This window comes from Protopterus annectens, chromosome 1.part1 (assembly GCF_019279795.1).
Source record: "Protopterus annectens isolate FY-2018-M chromosome 1.part1, PAN1.0, whole genome shotgun sequence".
Classification (NCBI taxonomy): Eukaryota; Metazoa; Chordata; order Ceratodontiformes; family Protopteridae; genus Protopterus; species Protopterus annectens.
The window spans coordinates 333,256,699-333,272,419 of NC_056726.1; the positions used below are offsets into that span (position 1 = coordinate 333,256,699).

General features: G+C 39.4%; 1 pseudogene; it reads left to right on the forward strand.

Annotated features, from left to right (window-relative positions):
• Window positions 1–2,041: 2,041 nt before the first annotated feature.
• Window positions 2,042–15,721, forward strand: part of LOC122814473 — a 19,468-nt pseudogene continuing 5,788 nt past the window's right edge.

The following is a 15,721-nucleotide window of genomic DNA, read 5'->3' on the forward strand; positions in this document are numbered from 1 at the left end:
GCCTAATGGTTAAGGTGTTTGCCTTACAAACACAAGGTACCGGGTTTGAGTCTCACAAGGGATAATTGGCTAGGCTTAAAATAGCTCGCAAGGGCAGTTAGCCTAGTACTAATCTATGAACCTATGAACCTAATCAATTAAGCAGTGAATGGCAGGTGAATAAAATCAGCAATAAGTATTTTATTAAGAACCGTTTCATCTAGAAATAAGCTGGTTGTGATCCTTGTTTTGTAAAACAATTATTAGACCTCTTATAGAATATAGGTTGCACTTCTAAATATATTCTAGAACCAATATGCAGGATGGAAATGGTCATGATGTGCTTCACAAAAAAAAAGAGGATTAGCAGATCTTTCCTTTGCAGTCAGATTAAAAATACTCAACCTAATTTTAATTTATTACAGATCTTTAGAGAGATCTGATTTGGATTATAAATGATCAAAAAATCCTGACATTGGTTGTTTATTGGGGATTCTTTTTTTTAAATCATAATAAACACACTGTAAATAATAGCTAATAGTGGAAATTAGGGTTATGCACAGACAACTTGGCATTAATTTCTTCCAATATACAGCTAGAAGAGAAGATGGAATGGTTTGTGTCTGGAGATTCAACAAACTAATAGCACTGAGTTCTTTAAAAATAAAGTCGATTTATGGTGTGGAGAAAAAGTTTATATGTTTTAGTCAAGGCAGAAAAGGCAAATAATGATCTAAGCTGAGGTTCATAGCCAATTTCTTAAACCTTGAAGACATATCAGTAAACAGTTATAAACAAAATCAAGATTTTTAAAATTGTCTTTCTTTAATATGTGACATTTTGACTCTTGCAAGAAAAGAACAGCTGAAATGTTTGCACAAAGGCATTTGAGACCAGATATTAACTTGCGTACAAAATAATCTGGATTCAATGTATACCTAATGGCTTTTGCTTTTAGAGTAGGTGAACTATTTTATGTCAGACAATCTTACATTATTTTTGTATATGTGCATTGCCAGCATTTAAGTTATTAGTACCTGTTTGTGGAAAATAAAGTATATAGACACATGGGGTACTTGGTGAGACAATCACCTGTATCTCCCAACATTGCTCAATTTCAGGCCAAGTAACATCCATTGTTTTCCCCACCCACAAATCACATTGTCTTCTGTCTCTACATCTGTAGAGTCTCCTAGTTTTGCACACTGCCCAGTTTGCTGTCAATTTCTTTGACAGAAGAATGCATTAATATTTGGCTAATTTCTATAGCCTGGATATTACTGTGCCTGCCAGCACCTGTTACTGTCCCTGCCCTGCCCCCAGTGGCGGATTATAATAGAGGCAATTTGGGTGGCTACCCAGGGACCATAGCTTCAGGGGGAGCCATGTACAGCACACAGCTGAACACTGCAGCTGTACCTGTTTTGAGTAGGGGGACAGGCTGTTTACTTTCTTATTGTTTCTGTTTTAAGTAACACAGCATTTACTTAAAAAGAGAAATAAAATCAGTAAATAAATAAACACATTCCCAGCAATGCCCCTATTCAAAGCAGCTGCAGTGCATTGTGGGGGAGGGCAGGTTGGTGCACTCGATTTGACCTATCAATTTCCAGGTTGTGTCCATGAATGGTAGAAGGTAAAGTGATGATCACAGGTGGGATACAAGAGCGCCAGTAGTGGATGTGGATGGGGCAACATGAGTTAATTGTTTCTTTTTTTAAAATTCTCGCAGAAAACCAGATGTGGTAGATGGCTTTGCAGGGAGGCAGGGTAGTGTGTCATCTTATGTTGCTACTAATTTTCTTTCCGTCGTGTTGCCTCAGTACAGACTTCAGCAGGTAGATGTAGTGCATGGTTTCTGCATGCATGTCTTTGTTCCAGCCTCATCCACAGGAGAATTAAGCATTTTGGAACAAATTTTGTAAAATATTTAAATGTTTTATACTTTGTCTTTTTTAGCTTATACTGAATGTGGTGAATGGAGTCAAAGGGAAAAAGAGGAACTGCTTCTTAAAATAACATAAATCTAAAATGTAGAAAGGCTTTTATATTTTGGTGCATGATGAAGCCAGCAAAGGTAATGGTTCTGTGACACAGAGCTGGAGGTTGACGGCTACAGAGAGGGGGGCTTAGGGGAGGTGGTGCTGATGATGGAGATAAACTCTTGGCTAGGCTTGTAAGGACTTAAGGGCCATTAGGCTAGTAACCTCCTATGATCTTATGATAATGAAATGCATTTAATACTGAAGGTTTTAGCTTCTGATTAATTGGATGACTTGCACACTGCTTGTGACGTCTTGTCAAAGAACACAAAGTCTTGATTGCTTACACTAAAGTATTCTACAAACACCGTGATGTATAACAACCATGGCTGCATGCGATAACTATGTGTGATAGTGCTAAGTCAGTGTACAAACACCGTGATGTATAACAACTATGGCTATATGCGATAACTATGTGTGATAGTGCTAAGTCAGTGTACAAACACCTTGATGTATAACAACCATGGCTGCATGCGATAACTATGTGTGATAGTGCTAGGTCAGTGTACAAACACCTTGATGTATAACAACCATGGCTGCATGCTATAACTATGTGTGATAGTGCTAGGTCAGTGTACAAACACCTTGATGTATAACAACCATGGGTGCATGTGATAACTATGTGTGATAGTGCTAGGTCAGTGTACAAACACCATGATGTATAACAACCATGGCTGCATGCGATAACTATGTGTGATAGTGCTAAGTCAGTGTACAAACACCGTGATGTATAACAACCATTGCTGCATGCGATAACTATGTGTGATAGTGCTAAGTCAGTGTACAAACACCGTGATGTATAACAACCATGGCTGCATGCGATAACTATGTGTGATAGTGCTAGGTCAGTGTACAAACACCGTGATGTATAACAACCATGGGTGCATGCAATAACTATGTGTGATAGTGCTAAGTCAGTGTACAAACACCGTGATGTATAACAACCATTGCTGCATGCAATAACTATGTGTGATAGTGCTAAGTCAGTGTACAAACACCGTGATGTATAACAACCATGGCTGCATGCGATAACTATGTGTGATAGTGCTAGGTCAGTGTACAAACACCGTGATGTATAACAACCATGGGTGCATGCAATAACTATGTGTGATAGTGCTAAGTCAGTGTACAAACACCGTGATGTATAACAACCATGGCTGCATGCAATAACTATGTGTGATAGTGCTAAGTCAGTGTACAAACACCGTGATGTATAACAACCATGGCTGCATGAGATAACTATGTGTGATAGTGCTAGGTCAGTGTACAGACACCGTAATGTATAACAACCATGGCTGCATGCGATAACTATGTGTGATAGTGCTAAGTCAGTGTACAAACACCGTGATGTATAACAACCATGGCTGCATGCGATAACTATGTGTACAAACACCGTGATGTATAACAACCATGGCTGCATGAGATAACTATGTGTGATAGTGCTAGGTCAGTGTACAAACACCATCATGTATAACAACCATGGCTGCATGCGATAACTATGTGTGATAGTGCTAGATCAGTGTACAAACACCGTGATGTACAACAACCATGGCTGCATGCGATAACTATGTTTGATAGTGCTAGGTCAGTGTACAAAATCAAGTGCTGTGATTGTGCTCATAAACTACATTTTCTTTTCATTCTGCTTGAACTAACAAAATAATTCTAATTATATAAATAAAAGGGTCCAGACATTCCTTTTGAGATGGGGGGGGGGGCTTGGATTTTATTTACTTACTGAGCATAGTCAGACATTTTTTTTTGGTTAACAGGGTAAGAGCACTAGACAAAAGTGCCCCTTTTTCAAGGATGCCCCAGGAGCTCTGTCTGGTTAAGTGACTTGCTCTGCGTCAAACAGGCAAATGGAGAATGAAGAATTCTGAATCTTTAAAGCAGTGGTGCACAACCTTTTTGTGGGGAGGGCCACTACACGAATTCTTAAAACATCTGCAGGCCACCTCAAAACATAGTAAGCCATTATGAGTTAACAATAGGTACAGGTGACTGGCATTTTTACTTAAGGCAGCAGTCATGAAATTGCCTGTTTTCTACATCAACTTTGCATTTAACTTTATTCTGGCTTGCAGCCATGACTTATTACAAACTCTTGCAGAATGTTACTACTGTTTACAGACTACAAGTTATAAACAACAAAGAATAGTTACTTACGCGGCTAAAATTAGAGGTGTGCGTAACTGCTGTCAATTAGGTAAGCATGTGCTGGAAAGTTTGCATGATTGGAGTAAGGCATAGCATTTTTGCACTTTTTAAAAAAATTTTGGTTACTCTCTGGGGGTCAGACAGCGTTGCGACAATCCCTGGGAGACATATCTGTCTCTCCAGCATGTTCTGTTAATGTCACAAGCTAGGCTGAGATCCCTAGAGTGACAATCTCTGGGAGACATATCTGTCTGTCCAGCATGTTCTGTTAATGTCACAAGCTATGCTGAAATCCCTAGAGCGACAATCTCTGTGAGACATATCTGTCTCTCCAGCATGTTCTGTTAATGTCACAAGCTAGGCTGAGATTCCCTACAGCGACAATCCCTGGGAGACATATCTGTCTCTTCAGCATGTTCTGTTTATGTCACAAGCTAGGCTGAGATCCCTAGAGTGACAATCTCTGGGAGACATATCTGTCTGTCCAGCATGTTCTGTTTATGTCACAAGCTATGCTGAGATCCCTAGAGCGACAATCTCTGGGAGACATATCTGTCTCTCCAGCATGTTCTGTTTATGTCACAAGCTATGCTGAGATCCCTAGAGCGACAATCTCTGGGAGACATATCTGTCTCTCCAGCATGTTCTGTTAATGTCACAAGCTAGGCTAAGATCCCTAGAGTGACAATCTCTGTGAGACATATCTGTCTCTCCAGCATGTTCTGTTAATGTCACAAGCTAGGCTGAGATTCCCTAGAGTGACAATCTCTGGGAGACATATCTGTCTCTTCAGCATGTTCTGTTTATGTCACAAGCTAGGCTGAGATCCCTAGAGTGACAATCTCTGGGAGACACATCTGCCTCCCCTGCATGTTCTGTTAATGTCACAAGCTAGCCTGAGATCCCTAGAGCGACAATCCCTGGGAGACATACAGTGGATATAAAATGTTTACACACCCCTGTTAAAATGCCAGTTTTTTGTGATATAAAAAAATGGGACCACAATAAATCATTTCAAAACTTTTCCCACCTTTAATGTGACCTGTAACCTGTACAATTCAATTGAAAAATAAACATATCTGTTAGGGGAAAATAAAAAAAAATAAAAAAATAAAAAATGTACAATAAGCTGGTTGCATAAGTGTGAACACCCTTCAACTAATAATTTTTTGAAGCACCTTTTGATTTAATTACAACATTCGGTCTTCTTGGGTACACACCTGCCATCAATTAAAGAGACTCTGATTAACCCCAAATAAAGTTCAGCTGTCCTAGTAGGATTTTCCTGACATTTACTCAGTTACCTGCTACAGCAAAAGCCATGGTTCACAGACAGCTTACAAAGTATCAAAGGGATGTCATTGTTGAAAGGTATCAGTCAGGAGAAGAGTACATAAAAATGTCCACAGCATTGGATATACTATGGAACACAGTGAAGACAGTCACCAAGAAGTGGGAGAAAATATGGGACAACAATGACGTTGCAAAGAACTGGATGTCCCTACAAAACTGATGAAAAGACAAGACAACAACTGGTCAGGGAGGCTGCCAAGAGACCTACAGCAACACTGAAGGAGCTGCAGGAATTTCTGGTAAGTACTGTTTGTGTACTACATGTGACAACAATTTCCCTTATTCTCCATATGTCTGGACTATGGGGTAGGGTTGCAAGACAGAAGCCTTTTCTTACACAGAAAAACATCCAGGCCCGGCTAAAATTTGTAAAGCAATACATCAGGTCTCCCAAAAGCATGTGGGAAAATGTGTTATGGTCTGATGAGACTAAGGTTGAAATTTATGGCCACAATTTCAAAAGGTATGTTTGGCACAAAAGCAACACTTTTGTATCACTAAAAGAACACCTTCCCCACGGTGAAGCATGGTGGTGGCAGTATCATGCTTCGGGGTTGCTTTTCTTCAGCTGGAACTGGGGCTTTAGTCAAGGAGGAGGGAATTATGAACAGTTCCAAATTCCAGTCACTTTTGTCCCAAAACCTTCAGGTGTCTGCTAGAAAGCTGAAGATAAAGAGGAATTTCACCTTTCAGCACAACAGTGACCCCAAGCATACATCCAAATCAACGAAATAATGTTTTCACCAGAAGAAAATTAAAGTTTTGGAATGGCCCAGCCAGTGCCCAGACCTAAATCCAATAGAAAGTCTCTGGGGTGACCTAAAGAGTGCTGTGCACAAGAGATGCCCTCGCAATCTGACAGATTTGAAGCACTTTTGCAAGGAAGAGTTGGCAAATATTGCAAAGTCAAGATGTGCCATGCTGATAGACAAGCTCCCCAAGAGGACTGAATGCTGTAATTAAAGCAAAAGGTGCTTCAACAAAGGATTAGTTTAAGGGTGTGCACATTTATGCAACCAGCTTATTGTACATTTTTTATTTTTTATATTTTTTCCCCCTGGCGGATTTGTTTTTCAGGTTGAATTGTGCAGGTTGTGGGTCACATTGAAGATGGGAAAAGTTTTGAAATGATTTATTGTTGTCTCGTTTTTTTGTATCACAAGGGTCTGGCATTTTAGCAGGGGTGTGCAAACTTTTTATATCCACTGTATCTGTCTCTCCAGCATGTTCTGTGAATGTCACAAGCTAGCCTGAGATCCCTAGAGTGACAATCCCTGGGAGACATATCTGTCTCTCCATCATGTTCTGTTTATGTCACAAGCTAGGTTGAGATCCCTAGAGCAACAATCTCTGGGAGGCATATCTGTCTCTCCAGCATGTTCTGTTAATGTTACAAGCTAGGCTGAGATCCCTAGAGCGACAATCTCTAGGAGACATATCTGTCTCTCCAGCATGTTCTGTTTATGTCATAGGCTATGCTGAGATCCCTAGAACAACAATCTCTGGGAGACATATCTGTCTCTCCAGCATGTTCTGTTAATGTCACAAGCTAGGCTGAGATCCCAAGAGCGACAATCTCTGGGAGACATATCTGTCTCTCCAGCATGTTCTGTTAATGTCACAAGCTAGGCTGAGATCCCTAGAGCAACAATCCCTGGGAGACATATCTGTCTCTCCAGCATGTTCTGTTAATGTCACAAGCTAGGTTGAGATCCCTAGAGTGAGTGACTCTTGAGACATTTGACTTGCGGATGTGCAGCATTTCCATTAGGGCAGGGTTGGAGATTGCCCTATAAGCCAGGCACAAGTCACCTCTCAGCAGCCTATAAAATATAAAGTAAAGTGACAGGGGTTTCAGTATAGGTCATGGTTTGGAGTCCTTGTATTTTCTTAGTGAGAAACCTCTGAGGTTTCTCCAGCTGTTGCAGGTGTCTGGTGAGGTACTTGCAAAAGGGTGTATTATACTTTATTAGTGGTCTAATGAGGATTGAGTACAGTGACATTATAACATCCCTTGACCTGGATGCTATGCCATTGCTTATGAGATGTGCTACGTAGAAGGATTTCCTTTCCAATGTGGAAACTTGGTGGTCAAATTTCAGATGGCTATCAACCTGTATTCCCAAGTCTTTCATCACTGGGTTGGAACTCATGGGGGGGGGGGGGTGCTGTCAGTATTGTAATTTGTAGGGAATTCCATTTTTCCAAAAGGAATAATAATGCATTTTTTGCATTTAGTTTTACACTATGGCTTTGGCACCAATCACTTGTTCGTGTTAGCCCTTCTTGTAATATGTTGACATCATTGAGGGGGGGTCACTGATGCTCCCAGTTTGTAATCATTAGGGAACTTGGTGTGCCAAAGGCTATCTACTTTGGCCTGCACTTCTGAGAAATAGATGCAAAACAGTAAGGGGCCGAGCACAGATCCCTATGGTGCTCCACTGGTGACGGTTCTACTGATGGACGTGGAGTCACCACTTTTGACAGAGTGTGTTCTGTCAGTGAGCCAGTTGGCTGCCCATCTAGTAACAGAAGGGTTAATCCCTATTTTTATTTCAATTTCTCCAAATCTTTTGGGTTTCTAATACCATGACGGGAATGGACCCCATTCCTAAGTCAAAGTATGATTAAAGTTCATGAAATTAGTATTGTTTCTCTCTTTGATGTCAGCCCAAAGTGCTCTTCACAGCAACCACAATGTGCCCAGTAATGACTCCTTCTGCAATTCATATGGAGTTACATATAGTGGTAACATAACTAAATATGATTGTAGATTCCTTTTTATTAGACCCATTGCTCCTACTACTATTGGAACTATCTGGGTATCATTTCTTCCACATGGCTCTCATTTCTGCCTGCAAATCCTGATATTTTCTGACTTTGTATCTCTCTGTATGCAAGACACTGTAGTGACTGGGTGTGGTGATTTCAATGATCAATGCTACTTTTGTCTTCTTTTCTTGGAGCACTATATCCGGTTTTCTAGCATCTATCTTTTGAACTGTTGGTAATGGATGATCCCATGTGATGTAAATGTCATCATTTTCTGAGATGCTTTATGGCTGATGTTTCCAGTGTTCTTCAGCCACTTCAATATCATAATGTTTTCACAATCCCCAGTGCAACAGTCTTGCCACATTATTATGCCTTTCAATATACAGTCCTTCTGCCATTAGTATGCCACAACCCGCAACAAGGTGTGCAACTGTTTTCAATTCTGTTTTACAAAACCTGCATTTTGTCTGTTTCTCCCACATGTTCAATGGACTTTGTAAACCAATGTGTTCGTAGCCCACTATCTTGTGCCGACAATATTAACCTTTCATCTTTTGGTTTGAATTCGCCTCTGCTTAACCATTCCTACATTTGTTCCTGATCAACACAAGGTTCTTCCAGACATTTTCTATGCTTACAAATATATTTATGCATTTTCTACATTTCTTGCCTTCTCATCTGATCCTTCACTATACATTCTTTCTTTTGTTTTTTGGCACAGTCAGTTGCTGCCTTATTTCTTTCTACTTGTGGTTTGATTTCCATTCCTGCTTGAGTCCAATATACTTGTGCTAGCCTAAGTAGGGAAGTCAAGTTAGATTTATTCTCCTCATGTTTCAAAACTTTCACTACATTTGGGTCTTGTGAGGTCAGCAAATATGTGTGGAGAGGTCTACCTGACATTGCCGACAGTCCAGAATGTTGACAACCATATGGCCGATACCATATAATCAACATTCGGATTGCTGACAATGGGAAACCGGCATCTCACTATAGTGCGGAATGGAAAGATTTCCATTCCTGCACTGTAGTGCGATCTCAGAGTTGGTATATTAAAGTTACAGGGTGTGTGGAGGATGGTGCCCCCCCCACGGGGGGTGCAGGGTGGCATAGCCCCCCTGCTAGCACTTTAAAGGAAATTTTATTTCCTTTTTGTGGATTTATTCATAATGTCGAGATTTTGAATGTCGGCCATATGGTGTTGGCCATATGGTTGTTGGCATTCTAAAATTTTGACATTATGAAGTAGATCCGTGTGGAGTCCCACAATTGCAGATCTATGCATATAATCAATTTCAAGGAGGCCCATCCCTCCTTCTGAATGGCGAATATATAATCTTGGTATGCACTGATTTGTATAAATCATTTGGTGTGCATGAAGCATCCTTCTTGTTTTCCTATCTAATCTATCCAGCACGTTTTGGGGCCAATCAGTCACTCCAAAACTGTAAGTTAGGACAGGAAGAGCAAATTGGTTTAGCTTGGATTTTACTCCTAGATGTCAGTGCTGTTTTCAGGATTAACTTAAGTCTTCTGAAGTATTCCTTACTAAGTTTTATTCACATTAATTCGTGTTTTATTGTTGATCCTTCATCAATTCCCAAATATTTATATATTCCTTCTTGCTCAAGATCTTTTATGTCACAGTCTTGTCTCAAACTGATGTTTTCCTGGTGTTGTAGTTTTCCTGCTTTAAAGGTTGCTTTTGCACATTTATCAAGACCAAATAACAATTTTATATCATCTGAAAAAGTTTTGACAACTTCCAGTTGTGCTTTCAGTTCCTCATCTGATGAGCTATACAGTTTTAAATCATCAACAAAGAGAAGATGAGAAGTCTTTACAATTTGTTGTTTTTTAGAAGCCAGATTATAGCCATGGCTTAAGCTGTTAAGTAAACGGCTTACTGGGTTAAGAGCAAGGCAGAACAGCAGTGGCGGCAAAGAGTCACCCTGGAATATCCCCGTTTGAATTTTATCCCTGGAATAATAATTTGTCATTTATCATGGCTTAATTGCAAAGTGCTCTGCCACTGTCTCATGGTCACTGTAATGTAGTCGATCAGTGTAGGGTGTATCTTATACATTTTTAAGCCCTCTATTATCCATGAATGTGGGATAGTATCAAATGCTTTTCTGTAGTCAATCCATGCCATACTTAAATTCTTCCCCATTTTACAGTTCTCCACTATGACTTTATTTAACAACAAATGATCCTTTGTTCCATATGACTTTCTTTTATTGCCCTTTTGTTCTGTTGCCATAATTGAGTTTTCTTCTAAATGATTATTAACTCTGTTGGCATCAATTTCAGTGTATAGTTTATACATCGTCGGAAGGCAGGTTATTGGTCTATAATTTTTGGGGTAGCATGTAGGTTCACTCTTAAGTAGGAGCATTGTTTTTCCTGTTGTTAGCCAGGTTGGTGTCTGTTCATGGTGCACATATAAATAATTCTTACTCATGGCTAAATCTTCGTGCAAATATGTTAATAGTTTTAACCAGATGTTAGGTACTGCATCTGGGTCTGGGATTTTCCAGTTAGAGGCTTTTCTTAACTTTGTTTCTATCTCTCTGGCTGTTACTTCATCCCATTTCATATCCTGTACCTTTAAACTTCTTATTCTTTCTTTTACTTCTTCTATCCACTTAGCATTTTTGTTATGTTCCACAGGATCTTCATATATACTTCTCCAAAATGTATCTTTGTTCTTTTGTTGGTGGTCTTCAATTCCTTTTACCTTGTTTCCCAATTCTCTATAAAACTTTTTTGGGTCATCAATAAATTGCTCATTTTGTATATTTCCTTTATATTTATCTGTGCATCTTCTAAGTTTTTCCGCCTGTGCTGAGATTTTGTTTGTTATTTGCAACAGTGCATGATAAATCCTGATCTGTTCTAATATTGCGGATTGCTTTTATTACATCTATCTTTCTAAGTATTTTTGTTGATCTGTTCCCTCTTCTATACTCTTCTTTCAGTGACACTTCTTGTCTTAGTTGCTTTATAGTTTTCTCTATTTGATATTTCCATGATTGTATTTGATTTTGCCCCTTTCTCTCCCTCACTACCCTATGTTCTTATGGTAGAACTTTATCAGTTATTAATTTAGCTGCACAGTAATATATCCTATTTAATTTTGTTATATCTCATGGAACTCTATGGACAGTCTTAATTACTGTGTTCATTTGTTTTTATCAAATTTCTGACTTTTTGAGTTTTATTGATCTGCTGCAGTCTATTTCTTTCATTGATCTTAATATGTCTGTCTATCTTTATTAAGTCAGGTAACTCTTAGTTCATTTTCTTCTAAACTGAAGGCACATTTGTTTGTGAGAAACAAAGCCAAAAATTATGCATTAATTTCTATGTGGGAGAGTTTCTCAATGACGCCAGACTGGGGAATTGTGTCAAAAGCTTTGGCAAGGTCACTCTAGGCTGTGTGCACTGTTTTACCTTCATCCATGGCTTTGGTGACATTCTCAAAGACGTCCACCAGCTTTAATAAGCATTATCTACTCTTATGAAGCCAAACCGAGTTGGGTCCAGCGTTTGGAGGGCCCCTATGTCATTACTGATAAGGTCAATGATAATTCTTTCCATGGCCTTGAAATAAGGCTGGTTAGACTTATGGGTTTGTAGTTCCCAGGGTCAGTTGATGCCCCCCTTTGCGCAGGGGCATTGCTGTTGCTGTCTTCCATTCTGCAGGAACATAGCCAGTTCTTAAGCTATGATTAAAGAGAATGCCAGTTGGGTCCACTAAGTCTTGTTTTGGATTCTTTAGTAAACAACCTGGGATAATATCTGGTCCCACTGAGGCAGTGTTTTTGGCCTTGGTGAGTGCAGAGATTACCTGTTCTTTAGAGCTACTAGGCAGTGGGCTGGTGTCAGGTATGCTTTAGGATATGGTAGGTGGGGGTAGGGGGGTGAAGTTTGCACTGAATCTGTCAGCTAATAGGTTGGCAATATCTTCAAGTGTAGTATGAATGATCCCATCTACAACCAGTTCGGCACATAGCTGGGCATTCCCTTTTATACTTCGTAAGTAGTTAAAGAATGCCTTATGGTTATCCTTGGCTAGGGATGTGATTTTAATTTTGTAATTTGCTTTAGAAGACTTTACAAGATTTCTGATTTTCTTGTTTAGACTTAGGAGGGAACTCTTCCTCTGCAGAGTGATATCCCTCTTGCTTTTGGACAACAGTTTCTTCCTCTTGTTATATAATCTGTTTATACTTGAAGTCCACCATGGTGGCTTATTTTTATGAGAAGACCTGGTTTTGATCCTGTCAGGTACAGCAGAGTTTATACTGTCACATAATTGTTTGTACAGGGCATTTGTGTGCACTTCTGCTAGTGATCATTGATGTCTGTGATTGCAGGAGGTATGAAGCTTTTTTATACCATCACTTAGTAGGCTGTAGTTAGCTTTGGTAAAGTTTTTTTATAATTCCTGTTCCTGTTAAGGGTGTCAGTTCCAGAAGTTACTTCAGACAAGTAGTTTGTGGTCTGACCTAACCAGGGAGGGCATCATGCATGGGGAAGTACAGTGACCTCCCCATGTTGGTGAGTACTAAGTCCAGGACATTAGAGCCCCTAGTGGGGGTACAGACTATCTGTTACAAAACATTTGTGTTAACAAAGTCCAGGAACCTCTGCGTGATCGTGTTTTTACTCATGCATGTCCACCAGTCTATGGAAGGATAGTTGAAATCCCCCATGACTAAGGTGTTGGGTTGTATGGGGTGGGATTCCAGTAAAGCGAGGTAGGTGGTGTGCTTATCCTGGTTCATGATGGGGGATCTGTAGCTAGCTATTAGGTGCAAGACTAATGAAATTTTTCTGAAGCGTCAGAATACTTTACTGTGGCTACTGTTTGTGAGAAACAAAACCAAAAATTATGCATTTATAGTGGCCATTACTTTTTATCACACTCATACATCTGTGAGGTATAAAGTCAGCAAACTGGCTGTTACAGCCAACTTGTTAAATTATATATCCTTGACATTCTGATAAATGCATTTTTTTTACTGAGCCATAACATTTACTCTACAACAACTGATGACATGGGACACAGTAAGGGGGTGGTTTTTCTGACATGTTACTTAATATGTTTGCATACCTAGTAGAAGAGAGAGCAATATCTGATGTAACAGTATAATTTGCTTATGAAAAGCAACAAAACATACCTGGATGCTTGCACGAAATTCAACATGGATAATGTAAGGCTTTTTAGTTCTGTTTGCCATTCTAATCCTTATCATGTGATCGTGCCTGCTTTCAGATAGCCAGTGAGTGAACATTTGTTATCCTTGTGGTAAGGTAGTCCAGTGCTGCCGTTCTAATCCTTATCATGTGATCGTGCTTGCTTTCAGGTAGCCAGTGAGTGAACATTTGTTATGGTTGTAGTAAGGTAGTCCAGTGCTGCCATTCTAATCCTTATCATGTGATCGTGCTTGCTTTCAGATAGCCAGTGAGTGAACATTTGTTATGGTTGTGGTAAAGTTCTGTTTGCCATTCTAATCCTTATCATGTGATTGTGTTTGCTTTCAGATAGCCAGTGAGTGAACATTTGTTATGGTTGTAGTATGGTAGTCCACTGATGCTGTTCTAATCCTTATCATGTGATGGTGCTTGCTTTCAGATAGCCAGTGAGTGAACATTTGTTATGGTTGTAGTATGGTAGTCCAATGATGCTGTTCTAATCCTTATCATGTGATGGTGCTTGCTTTCAGATAGCCAGTGAGTGAACATTTGTTATGGTTGTGGTAAGGTAGTCCAGTGCTGACATTGGGCAGTTAAGTGATCTTCAGAGAGAAATGGATAACTTGTTAATTAGCGAATGCAGAATAGCATATGTGGGATTTGAGGACAGCTTTTCTTGTTAATGCAGCCTGTTTTTGGATTAAAAGCACATTTTCAAAATTACATGAAGATAATGTAACATTAGTTGTGGGGGTGTTGGTCAAAAGGCTTTTGTATTATTTTAATTATTTTTTTAACACAGGGCTATATTACAGTCTGCATTCTCATTTTTTTGGGGGATCCTAGTTGATTCATTTATAAAGATGTTATGTCCAAGTTGGAGCAGATGAACTTCCAGTTCATGCGTAAATGTGTGCTGGGCACCTCATGGAGTGAGGGGCTATCAGTACATGAAAGTACCTTTCCCTCTTATTATCTGGTCATTTTAAACATTCATTGGTGTAGCTCTGCAGGACTAGTATGCATCTGTGTAAATTAAATAGAAAAACTTTTATTTTTATTTTATTCATTTGTTAACCAGGTAAGTAACTCTACTGGACAAAAGTGTCCCTTATTAGAAATGACCCAAGAGCACTGGCTGGTTAACTGACTTTTTCAGATTCACACAGTAAGCAAGTGGAGGTGGAAAGAAATCAAACAAATCTCAATAAAACCCAGCTTCTTATCTTTGCACACACACAACATTCTACTCAAAGCCTTCCATTTAACATCACCTCCAGTAAAAACACAGTCATATCTCCTGCCAATCACACCAAACTGCTAGGGATAGTAATTGACAGCAACATGAAATTTGACATACTTAAATCCAATACCATAAAGAAAGTACATAAGAAACTTGCCATGCTATACAGAAACAAACAGTTCCTAAATGACACCTTCAGAGCCACTATTGCATGCACACATCTCATCTCCACTCTTTTATACGTCTCACCAGTATTCACCAATCTCAGGAAATCTGACCTTTCCAAGCTGCAAGCACATTATAATAAAATTGCCAAATTTGCAACCAATACCCTTCACAGAACACAACACTGTACTTTTCTTAAAACACTTAATTGGCTGGAACTTCCCCATCTCATTTTTTGCCGTCAGCTTATACTAACCAACAAACCACTTCACTGCTCTGAAAAAAAACAACTCTACAAAACATACTACACCCAACAACCAAAACTAGAGTCCTACGATCCAATCAAAAACTCCTATTAGATGTGACCAAAGCCAGTAATTCTGTAAGCATATCTGTCTATATCAACACTATTGCCAAACATTGGAACAACCTTCCCCCCAACATCTCAGCCACAACTTCGATTGCTTCCTTCAAAAAGACCTTAAAATCCCACCTACAGCAATCATGGCTCTGTAACTGTGACAACCCTGATTAATCTTTTATACTTCCATCTGCTCTATTACCAATTCCATCTCACCCAGCACTTTACTACTCCCAATAATGTACCTCTTCCCTTCTCTCTCCTACTTTTATTAATCCCTCATCCCACCTTCCTTTGCCAACTTGTATTACATCGTTAGCCTTAAAGTCCACCTACTGCAATCTTGGCTCTGTACTTGTGACTAACCTGATTAATTTTTTATACTACCTATTTCTACCCCTACTAATTTACCCTTTCCTTTCTCTCTTCTACTTT